This window comes from Coptis chinensis, chromosome 5 (genome assembly GCF_015680905.1).
Source record: "Coptis chinensis isolate HL-2020 chromosome 5, ASM1568090v1, whole genome shotgun sequence".
Classification (NCBI taxonomy): Eukaryota; Viridiplantae; Streptophyta; class Magnoliopsida; order Ranunculales; family Ranunculaceae; genus Coptis; species Coptis chinensis.
In genome coordinates this window covers 10,058,775-10,080,623 of record NC_141460.1, presented here as the reverse complement: position 1 = coordinate 10,080,623, position 21,849 = coordinate 10,058,775, and the positions used below count along the sequence as shown (strand labels likewise).

Sequence of the window (21,849 nt, the reverse complement as noted above, 5' to 3'; positions counted from 1 at the left end):
TGTGATAACCTCCTGGCTCTATGAAAACACTGTGCTTCCAATGAGGAATAACACAAACGCAGTCACGCGTTGTGCTTCTCTCACATCAGCTCATGGGCGTTAGAAGGTAGTTTGTAGCCAACATAATTTCACTGATTTCCCTCTTACCTCTGACTCTGGAGGACTTAGGCCCAAATATTTCTGACATGCTTCATGAGCTTCCAATTTTGAGTTGCCCACAATTGGTCTCCCAATTACATTTAAGCCTAGAATATAGGCAACATCCTCCAGTGTAATTGCTGCTTCAAAAGTTGGAAAGTGGAATGAATTAGTCTCTGGTCGCCAATGGTCAACCAAAGCAGATATCAAGTCTCGGTCCCCTTGAATTAGTCTCGGGTCGCCAATGCTTGAAGCCCAAACCCGCAACCATTTTCTTTTGGGCATTAGACAATATCCACTTATTTACAATTTGATTGTGCTCATGTGTACGAACCCTTGGTCGAACCTGTTAGTCATTTAGACAAGTTATTGAATGTTAATTAATATAAGCAAATTGAAAGCTTATAATTAATAAATAGTTAAAGATAGCTAGTTACCTCTTGTTCCATGAGCAAAGACGATATATGATCATCTTGTAAGTATAAATGTTGCATAATTTGTAGTCTATCCATGCTGCAGTGTGTAGTAGGAACTAGATTAGTAGAAAAAAGTTAGAGCCGAAATAATTAAACTAGGACAGTTCATACAAGAGATAAGAGATTAAACAAATTGATGAACATGGATTGAATATCTTATGATAATGCAGTTAAAATTAATGAAGGGAAAGTAATGGCAAGACTGCTGATTTCGTTATTTTTAGTACGAAAAGGTGGTGATCTTAACTCTATTTCAGTACAACCAAGGCAAACCAGCAAGCAGACACTCAACCATCAACAAGGAACCATGCAATTGATAAGAAATAAGTAAATATTTGTTTACTAGGCAATCCACATACTAACTTATATAACTGCATGCATGAATAAAAGCTTATATATAGCTTGATATTGACAATATCAAGGATACCATAAGAATGACCTTATTCATCTACTAGTATGCATGTAAAACAAGGCACTACCAACACATGTATATCTTATGGTCCCCAACTGAACTTATATACTCACTAGTTGTGTGGTTCACCAAATTAATTCATTGCTCTAACTAAACACATTCAACAAATACACAAAGTACAAGCCAGTGCCCAAGGCATAAAAATTAACTTGAAAGCTAATATAAGAAAATTACACCATACTAACAGAGTTTCCTAAATCTATGCATGCAGTTTCAATACAACATCTTTAGCTTATTGTCCAAATTTGAAGATGAGATTTAACTTGATGATGACCTAAGATAACTCATCGTGTAAATGCTCTTCAATTTAAAACCAAATCAATTGAACAATCCAGGAACCTCACACATAGCTTACACACAGTCAGGTATCCCATACCTGGATTACAAAAATCCATATCCCTTTTTCCTTAATGAAAAACAAGAGGCAAGAACCCCTTTCTAAGACGAGTTTTTCTCTTTTTATGAAAAGAAAAATAATCTCAATGACCCGAATTTCAAAAAACTCCTCTTCAAGCAAATTATATCCATATATGAAATTTATATTAATTGCCTAATTTAAAAATAAAATGTGAAATATGAGTATCACACGTATACATGCATGGCTCGATAATCAAACTATCTTTTACCAATTTAAACAAATAAAACATGCATGAAAATAAGCAGGCTATATATTAGTTATGTAAGTTCCTACCTTAGCACGCTCCGTTTCCTTAATCCCGAACAAGCAAATAAAACCGTATCCAACTCCTATAAAAATCATATATCATAATTGTAAATCTATTAGAACCCGAACAAAACTAACTAACATTTCCTTTCAACTTAAGTCAAAAGGAATAATTAATCATTGATTATATGAAGTACTGATGTTATTAAATAAATGTTCTACCCTTCTAGTTACTAAATTTTATGTCCTAGGCCATTTCCAAGCCGCTCTCTAGAGACAACGACAGTCTTTGCCGGGGCGGCATTGAAGCCACCGTAGGCCATCACCAGGCCGATATAGGCCATATGATCAGTTCTGACATCTATTTTCTATAAGTGACTTTGTTCCCTATTCCTACATCATCAGTACCTTTAATAAATAGATAGGAGAGTCAAATGCTAATTCCCTCCTATATATATATATCAATTCACCCATCATTTAAACCATACCAAGTGATTATATGGCTGGACATAACTTATATTTTATGTATACCTTAATGTCATACAAGACCTATCACTTGCAGTAATCCAATACCAACATCAGGACTATCATCCACAATATATCATTTGGCGGTAACTACATACCAATCACTCATATACAACTATAATCCAACAACCACCAAACTCTTATCTCCATAGTTATGTGGCAGGAAAACAAGTCGTCCAACTAGGTAGCATAGTTTTGTAAAAAAATCAGTTTACATATAATTAAGAGTCAATCAACACCACATGGTTCTCTTCGACTCTTTCGACAATAATTTACAGATATTTGGTCCTTGTTTCAATCAACACAAGTTCACTATTTCTAAATTAATAATAAGGGCCTAATAAAAATATAATAAAAAAAAAAAAAAAACATAACTCTGTGCAAGGCAAGGACTGGATACACTAGAACAACTTAAAAATCAACACATTGTTTTCTTCTTTAACAACAAACAATTAAAGAGCTTCTTACCAAGTCAGCAAGCAACTCTAAATTTAAGTTATAAACAACATATCACAATCCAACTAAATTAAATGCTAAAACAATCTAATTTAAACTAACTAATCCAAAGACGAAATCGTTCTAACCTTTCAATTCCGCAAGATGTAATAAAATCAATTAGGAGCTCAAGAAATGATTGTGTTACCCGAGAGAGAGAGAGAGAGTTTTTAGTAGTTGGGGGAGATAAACTTAGGGCTTATCTTAGATTATTGAGAGAGAGAGAGAACATTTGTTTCAGGGCTTTGTTCCTTGTTTCGGTTGTTGGGGTTCTTGTAGAGAAAAAAAAAAATGGTAGAGGAGCCAAAAGAACAGAATAATATATGATATGATATAGGGAGCCTAATGATATTTGGGCCGTATAGTGTTGTTTACAAGGGTGGTGTTTTGACCCCACCTACGTGGCAAACATCCATTAGTAGGGGTCTCCATTTTATTCGTTTAATCGACAGGGCTAAAGCCCAATTTGCAATACCATGGATCAATGAATAGACTCATTAACTCATGTGTCTAAGGTTGAACCTTAACTACATGGCATGCCACTAACGTACATTAATTTATGTCCAGATTCGTTTCTTATCAAAGAGATAATTGTCAGTTGAGAGTTATATTCAATTACAATTACTTAAGCTACAAGAATACTTGAGCTACAAGGAGTCTCTACTCTACCTATATAAATACCAAACTATTTTTCATACAGAACTACGTTCTTGAGACTTGGTCCCATCAATAATTTGGGTACGTAGGCAACCGAAAGGTACAGTCTCATCATTCACTCAATCACCATCACTTTCTCACTACTTTTCTATGTTATTCATCTTTTTCATCACCACTTAGTGTTTTGATCATATTTGGTCGAAACATAATTGGCGCCGTCTGCGGTTCTTATTCAGCACCCTCGATCACATTCTGCAAAAATTATGACGAATACTAGAAAAGCTCAAGTTCCCGATGCAATTATTGTTGATCATCACGTACATGATGTTCAAGGTCAAGTTGGGGATAACAGACTAATTGTTCCTACTCCTTTTCAACAACAGGTTGCACGTGACCCTACTGCCGTTCCACCAATGCACCAAACTATTCGGTGCGAAGTTATTGCCTCTGACGATTCTCCATCGTTTGATGCGGATAATGTAAGTCCAATGTCTCGCGAAACACTTCTTCGATAGTTCAAGTGTGTACGGAAACAAAACAATTACTACTAGCGTCGTCTGAAATGAACCATTCCTCTCGAAGATGATGTGAAATCTATCGCACCACAATATAACACACGCCAATGACATTATAGCATGTAGGATCATTTACGTGGTGAGGATGAGATTCCTGTTATTCACAATGTATGGTCATCCATGACTTATCGAAAATGGTGTTGTATCTGTCACACCATAACGTAACACACTCCAACAACATAGTTGCATGTGGGATCGTTTACGTGGTGGTGATTAGATTCTCACTGTTCGTAATGGTTACCCAGGAGTTCAAGATGATACATACAGACTTTGTAATGGTTACTTTTCACAAATCTCAGTGAAACATATCCAATTCATATTTGTCCATTGCCGTTTCATAGTACCGATAGTCGTCTCATATTCTTTGTTAGCAAGACTCTTATATCAACTGAATTGAGGCATTCTTGCATTGAGAAAATTGCATTGGCCTTATTTTATGCTGCCAGACGTCTTAAGCTTATTTCCAGGAAGGAATAGTTGAAGTTTATACTCAATATCCGTTGCACAAGTTTTTTCGTAATGTCTACGAATTGAGTCGCAGAATAGAAAAGTTACCTTAGCGCTTACAACATTGTTTCTGACACTCATACAGTTCAAAAGAGACAAACTTTGGTTTCGCTAATGGTTGATTTTCTTATTGATGATATTTCTATGTCGAACGCATTACTCGATAAGGAAAATATCGATACCTAATTGTCATTACCTCCCAGGGGCGATGACGTACTGGCAATACTTATTGGCTATATCAACTGATTGTTGGATTTACACCTAAGGTTCGCATAATAAGTCTGGCTTCGGTCTTGGTTTTGTCATCTTGAAGCTAAATAAAGACATAATTGAGAGGTCTCTACATTTGGATTTTGACACTTCAAATAATATGGCCGAATATGAAACTGTCATTTGCAGTATACGCACAACTCTTTAACTGGGGGTGACTAAGTTACGATTAATTATTCTAAGTTAGTCGCTAGCCATTTTGAATGATAATATGCAGCTCGCGATAATAGAATGGTTGCTTATTTGGACTTAATTCAACGAATTGCATGAAATTTTATATCTATCAGTATTATGCAGTATCCACGTTAAGATGTAAGACATCCTGATTCTATTATAACTTATTTGTGGAAATCAAGTCGTCACTACCAAGACAACACTTGATTAACCACTTATGTTGTCAGATGATTCCAACGAGCTTGGCACTATTAATGTCTCGGTATCTACCGACGACGATCATACAGCTGACGATGCTCAAGAATTCCTGATGACCAAAAACTCTATCGCAGCGGCACAAATCTTAATTCTCTCCTTCGTTGTTTGGGTAGAACGAATAATTTTCTAGGCCTCAAAGAAATTCATTCAGGACTATGTGAACACCACTCCCGGGAGTGCAGTCTCGCTCACATAGTAATGACCCAATGGTATTGGTGGCCATACATGCCAAAAGATGTTAAACGTTTGTCCGATAAATGTATGCCTTGTCAAAAACATGATATATGATATGGGTCAAACTTCCCGAGATAAAGCGTTATCCAATCCATAAACCTTGGTCATTTAGAAAATAGGTCTTGACATTGATGGTTTATTTCCGACATCCCCTAGCAGTGTTCGTTTCTTGCTCATCGTAACAAATTATTTTACTAAGTGAGTGAACAAAATAGACAGGTTGAACGAAAAACTGGACAACAATTTGTTAATCTGTTTCCAGTTCAATAGTTTCTTTTTCGTTATTATCTTTGCATTTTTCAAGATTTGGTGATCAATAAAGTATTTCTTTCACTTCAGTTCTAATGGTATAATTTGGTTTCCATCGCACCATTATTATTGCTAGGACAAAATATGAGGAAATTACCCTGTTTAGCTTCGTCAATCTAAGTTTGAACGCTTTTACCCTATCTTAGTTTGTTACTATCGCTACGACAAAATCTGATGAAGTTACCACATTTAGCTTCGTCAGTCTAAGTTTGAACGTTTTTTATGCTCGCTTAGTTCGTTACTATCGCTACGACAAAATCTGACAAAGCTACCACGTTTAGCTTCATCAGTCTAAGTTTGAACGTTTTTTACGCTCGCTTAGTTCATATTTAACTTCCTTTTCTTCCTATTATTACTAAACTGCCCCTATATTTAATTTTAACTATCTAATCCTAATATAAATCTCCCACTGGCATGAGTTGTCAAAATCAATTTTATTATTATTACGTAATTATTTCGGTACAGTTTTTGCCATCAATTTCTTTTGCAATTTTTTCTGTGCCACCCATTTCAATTCTCACTTCAGCCATCTTTCATTTAACTACATTGCATCCCATATAAGTTAGTTTGACATTATTTCGTTCACAATAATTCACGAATTTTTCTCGACAATCCATTTTCCTATCATTTACATTCACACGACACTTTGTTATACATTCCACTCACTCTTTTCTTATTCCATTTTTTCCTTGATTTTTCTTCTATTCTTTTTCATATGAACTTTGTTCGCATGCCAAATAGGGGACGGTGTTTCGACCCCCACCTACGTGGCAAACATCCATTAGTAGGGGTCTCCATTTTATTCGTTTAATCGACAGGGCTAAAGCCCAATTTGCAATACCATGGATCAATGTATATGCCCATTAACTCATGTGTTTAAGGCTGAACCTTAACCACATGGCTTGCCACTAACGTACATTAATTTATATCCATATTCATTTCTTATCAGAGAGATAATTGTCAGTTGAGAGTTATATTCAATTACAATTACTTAAGCTACAAGAATACTTGAGCTACAAGGAGTCTCTACTCTACCTATATAAATACCAAACTATTTTTCATACGTTCTTGAGACTTGATCCCATCGATAATTTGGGTACGTATGCAACCAAAAGGTACAATCTCATCATTCACTCAATCACCATCACTTTTCTCACTACTTTTCTACTTTATTCATCTCTTTCATCACCACTTAGTGTTTTGATCATATTTGGTCGAAACAGGTGGCTTTTAGGACACGATTCAATTCAATTTTTTTGGTATGAGCGCCAACAACAAAAAAACAAGACCGCCCAAAACCTTGTGGCAAATTTGGGTCATACATCAACCAGACTCATATCATCAACCCACGAAATATCGGTCGTTATCGTTGATTTATCACATTCAGTTGGGATTACACTGTTATATGTGTAAATTTTGACGATATAAGGTGAAATATCGTTAAATTATCGACATTTCATTATACATCTATATAAACAAAACTGATATCATCGATATATATACCCCTCCCCCCTTTTGTTAGGTCATTTATTTACTGGGGTTCTAAAGCCTCTTCTTTCTAAATACAAAAGTTAGGTTATTCAGAAAATAAAGAAGAAAGAAACAAAAAAATATGCAATTAAAAGCCGAGCCTTAAAAGCCAATTAAAAAGAAAATAAAAAGGGGGGATATGGGTCCAAAGAAATATACATTGAGAAATATCATTGATAAATATCATTCATTACATCATGGAATAGTATGAAGTAATTGTTACGTGCTAAGTTATTACGCAAAATAGGGGTCACAATTTAGTACAGGACCCAACACGAATCCGACTCTTTTGTAGCGGTTTCGGGGTAGGGGTTGGATAATCTTGACATATTTATAAACTGGGTTTAGGTTTGGGTTTGCTCCTTCAACCTGTGATTTGGAACCCAGCTCTAACTCTAGATCTTATTTTTTATTATTACATTAGCACTAGTCAACGACATATGATAGAAAAATGTACCCGTTAGTGGTTATATCTTCCAAAAACCTATTATCCTCTCCTCAAATTATACTCGTCTTCTTAACCTTATTCAATACTCTAATTTTCTCCCTTTTAAGGATCTATGAATGTTTGTATCTCTTTCCAAACCCTTGTTTCCAATGGAATATATTATGGCTTTATAGCTGTAACTTTCCGAAACTAATCTCTAACCCTGCTTGTTCCTAATAAAAATGTACACGTTAGTTATTACAGTCCAAAATACATAAATAGTAATTGATATAACCAACTATTGAAGTAGGAGGAGGGTGAGTGTACTTGCATGTAAGTTTATTTTCTTTCAATTCAGTAGTGATTCTACTGACTCAATAGGGACTAGGGGTGGCAGTTTTGTACACGACCCGCTAACCCGACACGAATCCAACACAAATTTAGCAGGTTCGGGTTGGGAAAAAGGCTTTTGGGTCATTTAAGGGTTGACCCACCGAACCCGTCAAATAAATAGGTTCGGCTAAAGGCACATATGTTAACCCAAGTAACCCGTTAGTAGACCCGATTTGTTCTCAGGTCTAATGGGTCGGGTCATCAACCCGTGACCAATATAACATGTTTTAAGATAACTTTCCCTATTTTTTAAGATAAGTGCAATTTATAGCATTGAACATTCCCAGTCTAGTATTAGGAAACGAGTACACTAATGATGGGTCCGAAATACCAATAGTACATGTTATCGACCAAGTCCATTTAATTAATGTTCATGTGGTTAGAATTTTCATTTGGTCAATCCATCTGGTTCCAAAACCGATGCGTAAATGGCGTACAGCTCGACACTTAATTGCAGATAGTTGTGATACTGCATTACAAGCAAGACAAGCGCAATTTACAGCATTAAACATTCCCAGTGTAGTATTGCCAGACGAGCACACTAATGATGGGTCCGAAATACCAATAGTACATGTTATCGACCAAGTCTATTTAATTAATGTTCATGTGGTTAGAATTTTCATTTGGTCAATCCATCTAGTTTCAAAACCGATGCATAGATGGCATACATCTCAACACTTAATTGCAAATAGTTGGGATACTGCATTACAAGCTAGACAACCGCAATTTACGACATTGAACATTCCAAGTCTAGTATTGGCAGATGAGCACATTAATGATGGGTATGAAATACCAATAGTACATGTTATTGACTAAGTCCAAATTGTTCTCAAATTTGATATGGTTGGGTAATTTGGAACTGACCAAATTCAATGTGGTTATGCTAATTTGCTTTTTAATTCAATTTTTAGAATTTGATGTCTGCATTGGTAAAATTTGTTTGGTTTGGATGTATGTATGTTTGAAATTTGGATACGAAGAAACTAAAAAAAATCTTATTTGTTTTGGACCCAATATATATGGTCCTGATGAAAAGGTGGAAGAACTTCTTAATCACAAAAAGAATTCCTATCATATACCTTCCCAAAATCAGGTTCAGAGTTTGTTTATGACTGACGACTCTTCTCTTCCTTGTTCTTCGGATATATATGTCAGAGAATATTTACAAAATAAAAATGAAATAGGAAGAAAAAAACACCCAATTCTAAAGTAGTGTAAACACTATTTATAAGCTTACTTTACGCTTGCTATGTGCACCAGCTAAAGGGGGGATATGGTCTCTATTGTCACTTTTGGGGCTATTTGAAGCAATTTTTTCCGACACAGAAGAAGTGAGACAATCATTAAATTTTGCTTCTAACTCCTTCTATTTATTCTCCAATTATTTTCTTTTTTTCCGTTCTTCCTTTCCCTTTACTACTCAAGGAAGGGCTTTTTGTGTCACTTTTTAAGTGACACAAGAAGTCACTTGTGTCACTTTTGAAACTAATTCTGAAGTGACCTAACATCCCCCAACACATAAAGTTATACCAAAAGTGACACAAAAGCCTTACTAAATGTGCCACTTTTTGTTAATAAAATGACACTTAAGAATATCCTCTTGTGTCACTTTTAAGAAAGAGTGTCACAGTGCTTGTCAAAAGTGACACTAGTTGTATCCCTTTTGTACTAGAGTGGGACATAATTTCGTGAAAAGTGACACATTAAGTATACTAGTTGTGTCACTTTTTGACCAAAGCAAGACATAAGTACGTCAAAAATGACACATTAAGTATACTAGTTGTGTCACTTTTGGATCAGAACAAGACATAAGTACATCAAAAGTGACACATTAAGTATACTAGTTGTGTCACTTTTGGACCAGAGCGTGACATAAGTACGTCAAAAGTGACACATTAAGTATACTAGTTGTGTCACTTTTGGACCAGACGTGACACAAGTACGTCAAAAGCGACACATGATCCCCCCACTTCTTGTGTCGCTTTTGGGAATCAACTCCATGTAACTCGTGTGAAAAAGAAAATGACACATAAGAGTGATCAGTTGTGTCACTTTTAATAGATATTATATCACTTTTTCCAAAACCGAGACAAATGAAAATAATTTTTTTTTAAAACATTTTCTCATTTTTGTATTCGATCGTATTCATTTCTCAACCTGCATCCTATACGTCATAACCAAAATCCCATTAACCTGCTTTATGAAATAAACAACATCCACATACATTTATCAAAACATCACAACCAAAATCACTTTAACCTGCTTTATGATATGGAAACAACATCCATTCGGAAAAAAATAAACAACATTCAAAACAATTAATTTCTATTGATTTCATGGATCAAACCTAATATCTATTATCTAGTTTGACTCCCAACAAAATAAGTCATTCCAATACCAAAATAATCACAATAAATTAAAAATAAAAAATAAAAACTACATAACGCCAACACTATCATAACAATATCTTAGCTTGTTGTGCGCACTTCCAACACCAAAAAACTTAGCTACCATCTATTCATTTGTTAATCGATCCATGCACCTACATCATATCATGAAGTCGTCATTCCACTATGACTAGTATATAAAATTAAAAAGCAAGTGAATCAAGAAGGGTATATTGCACAAGTAAGAAAAAAAATCGATAAGAAAAGTAAATATACATAAAGAAAGGGAAAATATGGAAGCCCACTTACCCAAATTAACTACTCAGATAAATTGTTGGATAAAGTCGATGAATTCAAGACGAACTTTATCTATTTCAACTTTACTTCCAAATCCTCGTGATATTTCTTTGATCTTTTATTAGAAAGATTGGAGTACATAGTGGGAGTGCTATATTGTCCACCTGCCCTGACTCGACCACTAGACTCTGGAGTTCCCAATGCCATAGTAAGTATGCCATTTTTCATTCCATTGCCCAAACCCCCTCCTCTACCTTATTTTTCAGCTCCTCCTCCAAAAATAGATAAGAATCCAATATTTATATTAGTACACAGGCAGTACAAAGGAACCCAATGGGAAACTGCAGTAGAGATGGTTTTGAATATGATGGAAGGATAAAAATGCAACACAGACAAAGGCAATACAAAGGAACCCACTATTTTTGTCATAGGTAGTAGCAGCAGCATGCATGGGAGATTCACTACAAAATAGGTTCTAGTGATAAAAAAAGTCATGCCAGGCAGTCAAATAGAAGCATTGATAACTTACCTAAAGAACTAATCTCCTATATTTTACTCCGTTCTCCTGTTAAAGAACTTGTTCGGTTCAAGTGTGTAAGCAAGTCATGGCACAACATAATCACTAATCATATTCTTGCCAAGGAGATTCTGCTGCTGAAACCTTGATTGCTGTTGAAACTATCTGACAATTTCAATGGCTACCTATCTGACAATTTCAAGCCAAATAAATATCTGAGACCAAACATTCAACATTCCGGATTGTTCTTAAAAATTTACCAAGAATAACTTACTTCCTTTCTGTGGAACTACCAAAAAGTCACCATCAACATTGCAAAAGGCAGAGTTTTCCATTGATTTGTTAGCAGTGTACCTACATGCAAACAAGGTTTGTCAGAAAAGACAGCGGTTTCTAAAGTTCCAGTAGTTTGGCATGCTGTGGCAAGCTACTAAAAACATGATTCTCTAGATGGAAATAGTTATTACTTTGATAGTTTTCAAAACAAGTCACTGGACATCTTCCTGTATTTGTATTATGTTTTCGACTGCCATCAAGTGTGAAAACTTGCTTGGTGGTGGATTACATCTTCTACATTTTCTATGCAAGGCTCAAGACCAGTAAAAAAGATGTTAGTTTCTCTCTTGTTTGTTATATTTTCATAGACGTCAAACTTAGCATCATGATCTATTTCTATTCTCTAAGCATCATTAGACTCCGCAGATACGTAGACACATCTATCATCTTAGCAAGGCTATTTTTAAAACAGACGTCAACAGTCACACAAGTCTAGGATCTAGTAAAATGTATGTCTGAAGCTAAGTTTTATTCCCCCCCTTTCCTATATCATATATTATAAGCAAGAGAAACCATGACAATACGAATGCAACTAGCAAAAAAAAACGATTTATAATGAAAAAAAGAAGAATAGAAGCATTCAACAATTCTGGTCAATCAAGTAAGTTTCAACTGCCAAACAAATAGAATAACCACTTACATGTGAATATCATATCCATGTTGAAGAAAAGAGCTTCCAGCCCCACACATTGTGAAGAGTCCATCAATGAAATCAGTTAGTAAATCAGGAATCTCTACTGGTTTCAAATGCAATTGAGTTGGGTTAGCAAAACTATTAGTCTGGTTGAATTCACTAACAAGTTTCTCGTGGCTTGGGACACGAGGTTTAAATGGCTCATGTGTCAATGACGGCTTGATTAGGTATAATCAACAGCCAATAATTTATTCTTATCAACTAATCTATAAAAATAACATAATAATAATGAAAGAATCAAAATATTTTATTCCTTCATCCTTCCTAATCCTATAGTTTAAAGAAGTCTAATTTAAATAAGTCAAAAAGATTCATAGAAAGAAACGAAAAGAAATATTGAGCTGCTTAAACTAATGATAGACCAGGGTTGTTTGAAATGATTGAAGGTTTTATCTATATAATAAGATATGGTTTTTTTTCCACTAAAAGACAAAATAACATAGAAAGGACGGCTCAGATTTGTTTGAACAAGATCAAACGGCTGTTGTGCGCTGATTTTTCTTGCATGTTTTTGAAAAGAAATTCAAATTTGTATGGGTGTTGTTTTTGTTCGGTTGGTAAATAGACTTTGTTTAGTCATTTCTTCAATATAGTGGTAGCTCGAGGGTTCAAATCCTGTTATTTTGGTATATTTAGTTTTCATTTTAAGTTTGAAGCTTTGAGATTTTTCAAGACACATCGGTTGGTTCTGAACCAACTGGTTTTGAGATGGAGACCGAAAATAGAAGAAAGAGGAGAATAAAGTAAAGTAAAGCCTTTTGCTTTTTGTTCCCAACTAAAGTTAAAAAGTTGGCTCACGGTATTTTTATTTTTTTTGATAACTATTTTGTTTCTGGCACGTGGTACTATTTTGAAGGAGGCAAATTAGACTTTGGTTATTATCTCTATTAGTAAAGTACACTATAATTAGCCTGACCTTTTAAATTAGACCAACCTTTTATCTACCACTAAATACTCTTGATTAGATATTAAAATAAAATATTCAATGCTTTTAAAAAGGACTATTCCGTCATTTCAACTTTTATTTCCATTTATACCCTTAAGTTATAACACACTCACAAAGGAGTTTCGTGTAAATTCAGGTTGAAAACCAAATGCACGCACTATATGACTATATGAATTGATGAGATGCGCTTACATTTATTAGTCATAAATTAAGACTTAAATTACCATAAATATACTAATCCTTTCCCTTTTGATTCTCATCTCCTCTCAATCTCTATTCAAGACAATGATCCCACCTTTTATTGTTTTTCGCAAGAAGTGGAGGTAAGAGTGTGCGCACATTTCTAATGGTATATGAACTCGGAGAATGGGGAGCACATCACCAAACACAACAGAAAAAATATATAAGATGCAAAGGTTAGACTTCTCTCCAATGTAACTCTTCACTCAAATTCAAGCCATAAAGACCATGCGTTCTTTCATAATTGAGTAATAATATGAAGTTTATAAAAAAGTAGGTAGAAATAAAGTGATAATAGGTAGAAAGGCATTGGGGATCCTCTGAGGGCTATAGAAGAGATTGAAGTATGACATTTTATATGTGTTTGGATAACAATAGTTGCTATGGTTCATACTTTATTAATTTTTTATGGTTTTTGAGAAGACATCCATTGTATTTAATTTAATTTTTTATTTGTATTTTATTTAATTTTGTTCAAAAAAACCTAAAGCTTATGAAGTTAGGATCAAAATACTTTGATCTTTGACCGGTGCTATAATGATCTTCGAATGAATAGTAAAAAAAGTTGCTATGGTTCATTGCCTATTCACAATGTACCCGAGCCTTTCATTCAATATTTGTAGTTTACTACATTGAGTTTGTCTACCTTGATACATCTTCTTTTTAAAAAGGTTGCTTAAGGCCCTATGCTTGTTTCTCTATTTCTAAGTCTCTATAGTTTGGGTCACCACCGGCTTTCATTCTATATGATCCTCCTCCCCAATCACATAAACTTATCTACTTACTGGCTGGCGTTTCCCTTCTTTTTTTCTTTAAAGTTAAAAAGTTGGCTCACGGTATTTTTACAAATAGGTTGTTTATAATCAATAACAACCTATTATCCCACAGACAAGATCTTATTCTCTTAGAAGGGCTTTTATCATATTGAATATAGAATCGGGATTACCGCTATGGATGGTGAATAACCGCTCTTTTCCGCAATATCCGTTCTTTTTGCGTAAGCTTCGCTGTTGAGAATCGTCATTAGGAAAGAAAGTTGCCGTTTCGTGCTCCACGATGCATATAACATAGAATAGGTAAATGGTATCTTTCTTCCGCCTAATCCGTGCAATTCGACATTACCGGTTGGAAAATGGAGGTGTTTGAACATACAATTAGCGATATTACTGAATTTTTGCTTCTATTTTTTCACAGGTGAATTTCCTTGATGTGTTCCTTTTTTTAGGCACCTTTAGGAGTATATCCAACGATTTTCGGGCATGAAGCTATTGGGTAACTGCATTTAATTAAAGAATTTCCCTTTCTCTTCCAGTTAGCTAGATAGCCTGCGGATATTACTGAATTGTTCTTCATCAAATGACTTGATGTGTTGCGATTCGGGCATGAAAAATAATCACGGCGACAATGCATTCACAAATGAACTTCATCTTATCAACATTGAACAAAAATTATGTGGAAAGTGACCTTCATTTTTATACTTTTGATAGTATGACAAATAATAATTTGCTACTGATCGGCTAAAACTCTTTGCTCAAGTCATTAGAAAAACAAATGCAAATGTAGACCGATAGTGAAAGTTCACATTTCCTAAATAATCGATTTCTATGGCAAATCATATGTATATGTCAAGACCGATTGAACTGTTATGATTAAAGAACTTAAGACCAAGTCTGACTTAACAAGACTGTTTTATTACTTAGACATGTTAAAGAATAAATTAGTCGATTATAAGGCTATTATCCTTTTCTCCATAAATATCGTTGTCAAGCCGGTAATAATGGATCTTTTTCAACATATAGGGTGGTGGAGAGTGTGGGAGATTATGTAGAGGAAGTGAAGGAAGGACACGAGTTGTTCCTTCTTTTCTAGCAAATTGCAATGAATGCATTTATTGTAAGTCGGAGAAGAGCAATATGTGCACCAAATTTCGGTTTAGAACAGGTGTTGGTATGCCGAGGGATGGGACGAAAGCAGATTTATAGATTCCAATGGTAAGAGAGAAATGAGCGGGATAAGCAACTATTAATATCCGACCCTCCGATAAAACCGATGTGAAAGAGACATCACCTCTCATTGAGCGTAAAGGTACTCTTATCTTTTGGCTTCAAGTGTTTTGTTCTCCCTCTATAGGAAACCTATTATAGCGATATTATGTTTTTGTCCATAATTAAATGTTTCTTATGTCCTTTAATTTCTTATGGTGATGCAGGCAATCTATATAATTCGAGGAAGAGATGAAACTCAAACAAGACCTTGATGGTGACACTAGGACGAGAACCAAGAAAAACAAAACTCGATCCACGAAACCACTACTTTATACAAGACAACAACCGACGAGAACTTAACAATAGACCTTGAGGAGAAGAAAGGTAGAATGTCATGTTTGTAATTTGCATTTTAAGTAGTTGGTTACGTATCAATGTTGTTGAGTATCTTGTGGTGGATATAGCTCATGTAGTGAAGATCGGCCACGAAATTGCTCTAGATAAGGCCCGCTTACTTAGCTGTGGTGTCTCAATTTGGTAAGATTACTTTAAACACATTGTCAATCATCTAATAGGAAATATTTCAGATGGTATTCGATGCGGAGTTCGATCGATTTTTTTGGACAAGCATTTTCAATTGCAAATGTACGTGATTAATCAAAATTGCAAAGAGATTATTGTATGAAATGAACAAGTAATCTTTGTTGAAAATACCGATGCCTCGGGTAGGTCTCCGGCATTTTCCATACAGTTATTTGATAAATCTGTGAATGGAGATGCGCGGGACTTGGTCTTTGCTTTGGAAAGTGGCAGGCGCCCAAAAGGATTCAACGGTCGCAATCTTTGGACTTGGAGTTGTTGGGTGATGGTAATATAAAATGACATATGGAAGTATTTGCTTGGAACAACCCATAGTTCATAACGACTTTGTAATGGATATGATTAACAGAAAGGAATTAAGACATGATTTCCCAAAATCTCTATTCTTACGGTAGGAGGCACGAGTTTGTTCACATCGCCGATCTTAAACACAACCGAGAAATAGAACTTTTTGATTCTCGGAAGTTCTATTTGAGGTCGTGTCATTGTAGTTTTGTTTTTCTTCGTATATATCATATTCTCATTATTGTATATTGACTATGAAATTCCTGATTTTTTTTTCATTTATTTAATTTTGTTGCACAGGAATGGTAATGATCAATTGCTACCCTTAACGTACACGTACTTGCTGCAATATTACATTATGTTGTTTTTTTTGTTCGTGTCACTCGAGAATCTGAAAAATCTTGCCTGGAGTTTGAAGCAAAGAGTGATGATTGTAATGTCATAGATGTTGAGTGGCAATCTTTAACAAAAACAAAATACTTCACACAGTCCCCTTCCATTTGTTCATTCTTCTCTTGAGTCGTCGAGCTGAGCTTGGACGCGTAACCAAAGGTATTTCTCATGCTTTCGCATCTCTTTTGTCTGTTATTTTTAACTTCATATGTAGCATCTCTATAGCATTTTCAAGGAATAAAAACTCTTCAATCACTCTTGACATCACCGTGTTTAGTTGTCGCTTTACACTACAAATGAGCAGCTAGCACCATAGGAGATCCCACAGCACATAGTATATACCATATGCAGAATGCACCATTGGAGATTCTCATCAAGTTTCTTTTTTATTGTATAGAATTCAATATACTCTGAGAATTATAGTATTTTTTTTTTAGTTAAGAAAGTTTAGTAATTAGTATATGGTATCTTTCCGGTAAGCTTTTTATATATATGAGTTCTTTAATGCATATGACTATATGAGTTCTTCCTATATATATATAAGAAGTAGTTTTGTTTTATTGATAGGCGACGGGAAGCCTGGTAATATTTAAGATTGCCTTTGTTTTTCTTTGGAGTTATTAATTCATTCCTTTCATCATCAATGAATGCAGACTTGTGATGTTGGACATTTTCATCATTAGGGACACTAGCAAGAAAAAGTGCAACTTAGACCAGATCTTTTATCATTATATTCCTAAGTATTCCACCTCCTAAAATTCATGGCTAGAAACTATATGAGTCTGAGAAAGGGAGGAAAATCATGAAATAGAATTATTAAGAAACCAAAGTTATGGTGATGATGTAAAGCATTTACTAGATCGCTTTGTTTGGTTAACAGACACCAACCAAATTAAGAGAGGTTCTCGCTTCTCGAAAGTAAACCATTCTTTCTCTCCTTGAAGTTTGATAAGGCCCACTACAAATAGAGGTAGGTCTGGACAATTGTTTACTTGAAAGAAGATATGTTTGCACACAATAAATGCTTTTCGATTGGGTTGTAATTGGATTGGTTTTGGATGCTATCTTTGAGTTCATACAAACACTTTACTACTTTAGTACCTTTGTAGGACCTAGAACCACACTTGCCTAATATTTATCCAGTTAGTTGATTGCCATATTATATATGCCGCAATTATTGCAGAATCATTATAAGTAATACTTGGGGCTGACCTTTCCGTTAGATTCTTATCAAACCTTAGAGTGAACCCGAATGTTGCGGGGCTCATAACTCTAGAAACTTTTGAAAAATTATGAACCACTTCACTGGTTATGACGAAATTCTCTAATGGATTTTACTTTTATCACAGGTTATATTAGCTACTAACATAGCGAGAATCTTGATCCACAATACCTAGAGTAGCATTTGTTATTGATTCATGTCGATCTTTACAAGTCTATTCGGACAAGATCGAGGAAAAAAAAGGAATCAAATTGAACTTGCACGGGTATCTAAGTCGGTACCCAAAAGAACTTATTATTCAGTTTGAGATTTGCTTGGAAGACTGATTAATCAATTTCTAGGATTTGTTGTAAGCTTAGCAACGAAGGACAGAAGGACATGGGACTTGTGATGGTCATATCTCGATTGGTTTCTCGGTCTTTTTCAACAAATGAAATGACCATGATCCACCATTTATATTGAGATTATCCTTGAGGCAGCGGAGGTTCTTATGATTTGTTTGTCTTTGAATCAAAAGCCATTAATGATCCCAAAGGTATATGGCACTAAGTTTTGGTTAAGAGTATGGAACATTGAACTGCAGGTAGAGTCGACCAGACAATGTCTTCTTTCAAACTGAATGTTGTTATTTGTAAGTTGTAACAGTGGTCGTCAGAATCTTCATTGCTACGTTCTAAGCTATGTATATGTTATTTCATCATTCCCGTAGTCGACGCGTGTGCTGTTACAATTATACAGAGCAATAATTTTGAAATATGCTTACAAGCACAAGTTCTGAAATGCAAATTAGATTGACTTCTACCATGCCTGAATTGCAGATACATGTTTAAGAGAATTAGAGTTTGAAGGTAAAATGGCATTTCTTACTCCAGGGGTACTTCTAAAGCTTCTCCCGAGCATAAACTCAGTAGCAAGAGATTGTATGGTTTTGATATTTACTTTGTTTTTCCTTAATACTTTGCTGCAGAATGTGGCTATGTTTGGACGAGGTTACATTTTGTGATTGCCTTTGTTTCGAGATAGGTTTTGGTGCTTAAGTGGGGAGTTTTTTTAACATTTAGGTATGCAAGGTTTTCGACTTTTGTTGTGATTATAGCTTCATAACTATAATCACAACAAAAGTCCAAACATATCGTCATTCTTTTTTTGTCAAACTTTTATCAAACTTTTTTGTTTCGCTTTTCCTGGAGCTTGCTTTCACAATACTACATCCAATGTGTTAAGTCAAATGACTCCCCAATTTCTTAGCTTATTTGATCCTTTGCTGCTGAACGTATAGTGCCTCAGATCAGTACTTTTGATTGCAGGTGAATGCCATAGTCCTGCTTGCATAAACTCCACAATCTGACGATCTCTTATGGGTTTTGTGGGAACTGTGCGGGATTTCCAGGTATACCTATCCATCTCTATCTTTTTTTAATGTAGGGCACGATAAACATTACTCTTATTTGAACTGTATTGTTATGGGACCCTAATGACACCCTTTGCAGTTCTGATTCAAGACGGCAGGTTTTGTTGGCCCTTGGCCCTCGGGCATTTTCCAGAGGTACATCTTTTGTAAATGCTTCATTTGGAATATTAGTTCTATACTTCAATAAATAATATATAGTGGCCACATTTTAGTTCCATGCTATGATGGTAGTCTATATATGAGCTTTTCTTCTTCGTCATCTCAAGTAAATGTACGTTGGAATATTCTAACAGTTTTCCTTTGTTTATCAAAGAAGTAATTATGGTTTTTTTGGTTAATTGATTGTGTATGTATCACGGTTGTGTTTTTTCCATAAATTTTGAACCGGTGTTGTGTCATTCTTATTTTCTTACTGTAGATTGGATATTGTCAAATTATGGTATAAACTATATTAAGATGAATTTAAGGTTGCACAGTAACATCTCCAATTGCTACTAAGTACCAAGGTGCACAAGGTGCACAGAGCAAAATGTAGTCTATTATTGCTCTGTGCATGCTGAACTGCGAAGTTCACCTAACAAGTACTACCATGAGTATGACAATGACAAAGGTATCACACCAATATTGTTTCAGCTGTTCATGAATAGTAGGTAGCATGATTGCTTATGAGGAGTCTTTATAGCTTCCCACCATCCACACTTAAAGCCAGTGACTGGGGTGGTAATTGGTGAGTGAGAACTGATGAGAACCATCATACATAGTGGCCATGAGTGCATGATTCTGTATCATAATATAGGCTGTGTTTGATACTTCGATTTGTGGGAGTACAATTTGCACACTTATTTATAACCTGAAATCCTATGGATATTAGTGGACAATTTTTACCACTAAAGAGCTCTAATCTGCAGACTATTGAGTTGTGAAAAGTTTGTACAAAATCAAGAGTTTGACCTAACCTATTAATGTGGAAGTTTCAAAGGAGTTTATTCCCACCTATCAAAAAGCGCCCTTAGTTGTTTGGAAATAATATAGTTGGAAATTGATCCCTTAATTTGGTAATTATTTCAACAAAAAGGTGATCTTTTTTGGTATCTATTTGTATTTTGTTATCTTTTTTGTTTGCAATAGAAAGTAGTGTAGTGGGAATGAACATTGTCAATCGGCCCATAATGATTTCAAAAATCACATCATATTTTGAAAATTCTTAGTGTAAGCAATTTGAATGACTTTTTAACTTTGTAATTGTTATTGTTATAATATTATTTATTTGAATGCATTTGTTAGTCGGTGTTCACGAGGGAAGCACATTTACCTGTTAAGAGGAGACTTAGTCGTTAGCTAAGCTTGAGCAATCTCTCTCTCTCTCTCTCTCTCTCTCTCTCTCTCTCTCTCTCTCTCTCTCTTATATATATATATATATATAGATATTTTTTCTATGTTATATTACATGCAACTCTCTAGAGTTTGCTTTTTATCCATACATTTAGGCCTTAGCTTGACACCCTTGTGACTCCACGATTTCTCAACTTGCGGTTTATGCACTCTGGAAGGTGCACGAACTCCTGCTAGTTTTATGCTCAAGGGGGCAAGGTATCACATTTTATCATTGGGGCATATTTGATGTTTCCGGTATTAGTATACCCTTTGAAGGAGTTCTTCCTTTTCAATTTGGGCAACCATGGGCGATGCTTTATCCCCAACAATGTAGCTCCAATTGCAGTAAGCAATTGTTCCATGGACTTCTTTTTCGATTTCTTCTGTACTGTAAATAATGATTATTTTGGTGGAGTTGTGCGTTGATAATACTCTTGGAATATTTTGCCAGTCGGGACAACCACTATGAGTAGCACCGGGCTAAGCGAAAAGCCGGTTTTGCGTGGAAAGGCTTTGCGAATAACCCATTGTTACCGAGATTCACTCGGCAAGTATATTGAGCAAAATTAATTGTTTTTCCAAGTTGGTCCAAGATGTATATGGTTTATTTATGGAGGGACTTTTGTACAGGGAATCTGCGAGAAGGTCATTCGTTTCCAATGCTAGATTTCTAGAGGATGGGATATGTTGTGCTTAAAGATCCCTGCTTTAGCATTGGGTGGTCTCGATAACTGATTCATGTGGAGGCACATGTAATACTTCAAGTCAACACAATGGCACACTCGAGAACATCATCTTGACAAGCCACATATTGAGGATTATATAACCGAGGAAATAATTTCAGAAACAAGTGGTTTGAAGATAACATGAGATACTTATTTTTGAGGCAACAAGCCCTCTATTCTTTTTGGATTATGTAGAACTATTTCAATGCAAACTCACATCTGAAATGAATATGCAGTAATTATACTGCTTTATAAGATTCATTATTAACAACATTTTCAAACAAAAGAGGTTTGAAAAGTTATGCCAAACTATCAAATTTAATCGGAATAAGT

General features: G+C 35.1%; 2 long non-coding RNA genes across 2 annotated transcripts; one reads left to right on the top strand and one right to left on the bottom strand.

Annotated features, from left to right (window-relative positions):
* Positions 1-10,352: 10,352 nt before the first annotated feature.
* LOC147496615 (uncharacterized) lies at positions 10,353-13,052 on the bottom strand. The gene is made up of 5 exons (XR_015196619.1): positions 12,282-13,052; positions 11,580-11,659; positions 11,318-11,494; positions 10,801-11,060; positions 10,353-10,646 (listed from the first exon to the last, which is right to left on the bottom strand). It is a non-coding gene; the product is annotated as an uncharacterized LOC147496615 (long non-coding RNA).
* A 5,466-nt stretch (positions 13,053-18,518) lies between these two features.
* Positions 18,519-20,364, top strand: LOC147496614 (uncharacterized). The gene is made up of 4 exons (XR_015196618.1): positions 18,519-18,854; positions 18,974-19,067; positions 19,314-19,396; positions 19,497-20,364. It is a non-coding gene; the product is annotated as an uncharacterized LOC147496614 (long non-coding RNA).
* Positions 20,365-21,849: the final 1,485 nt, after the last annotated feature.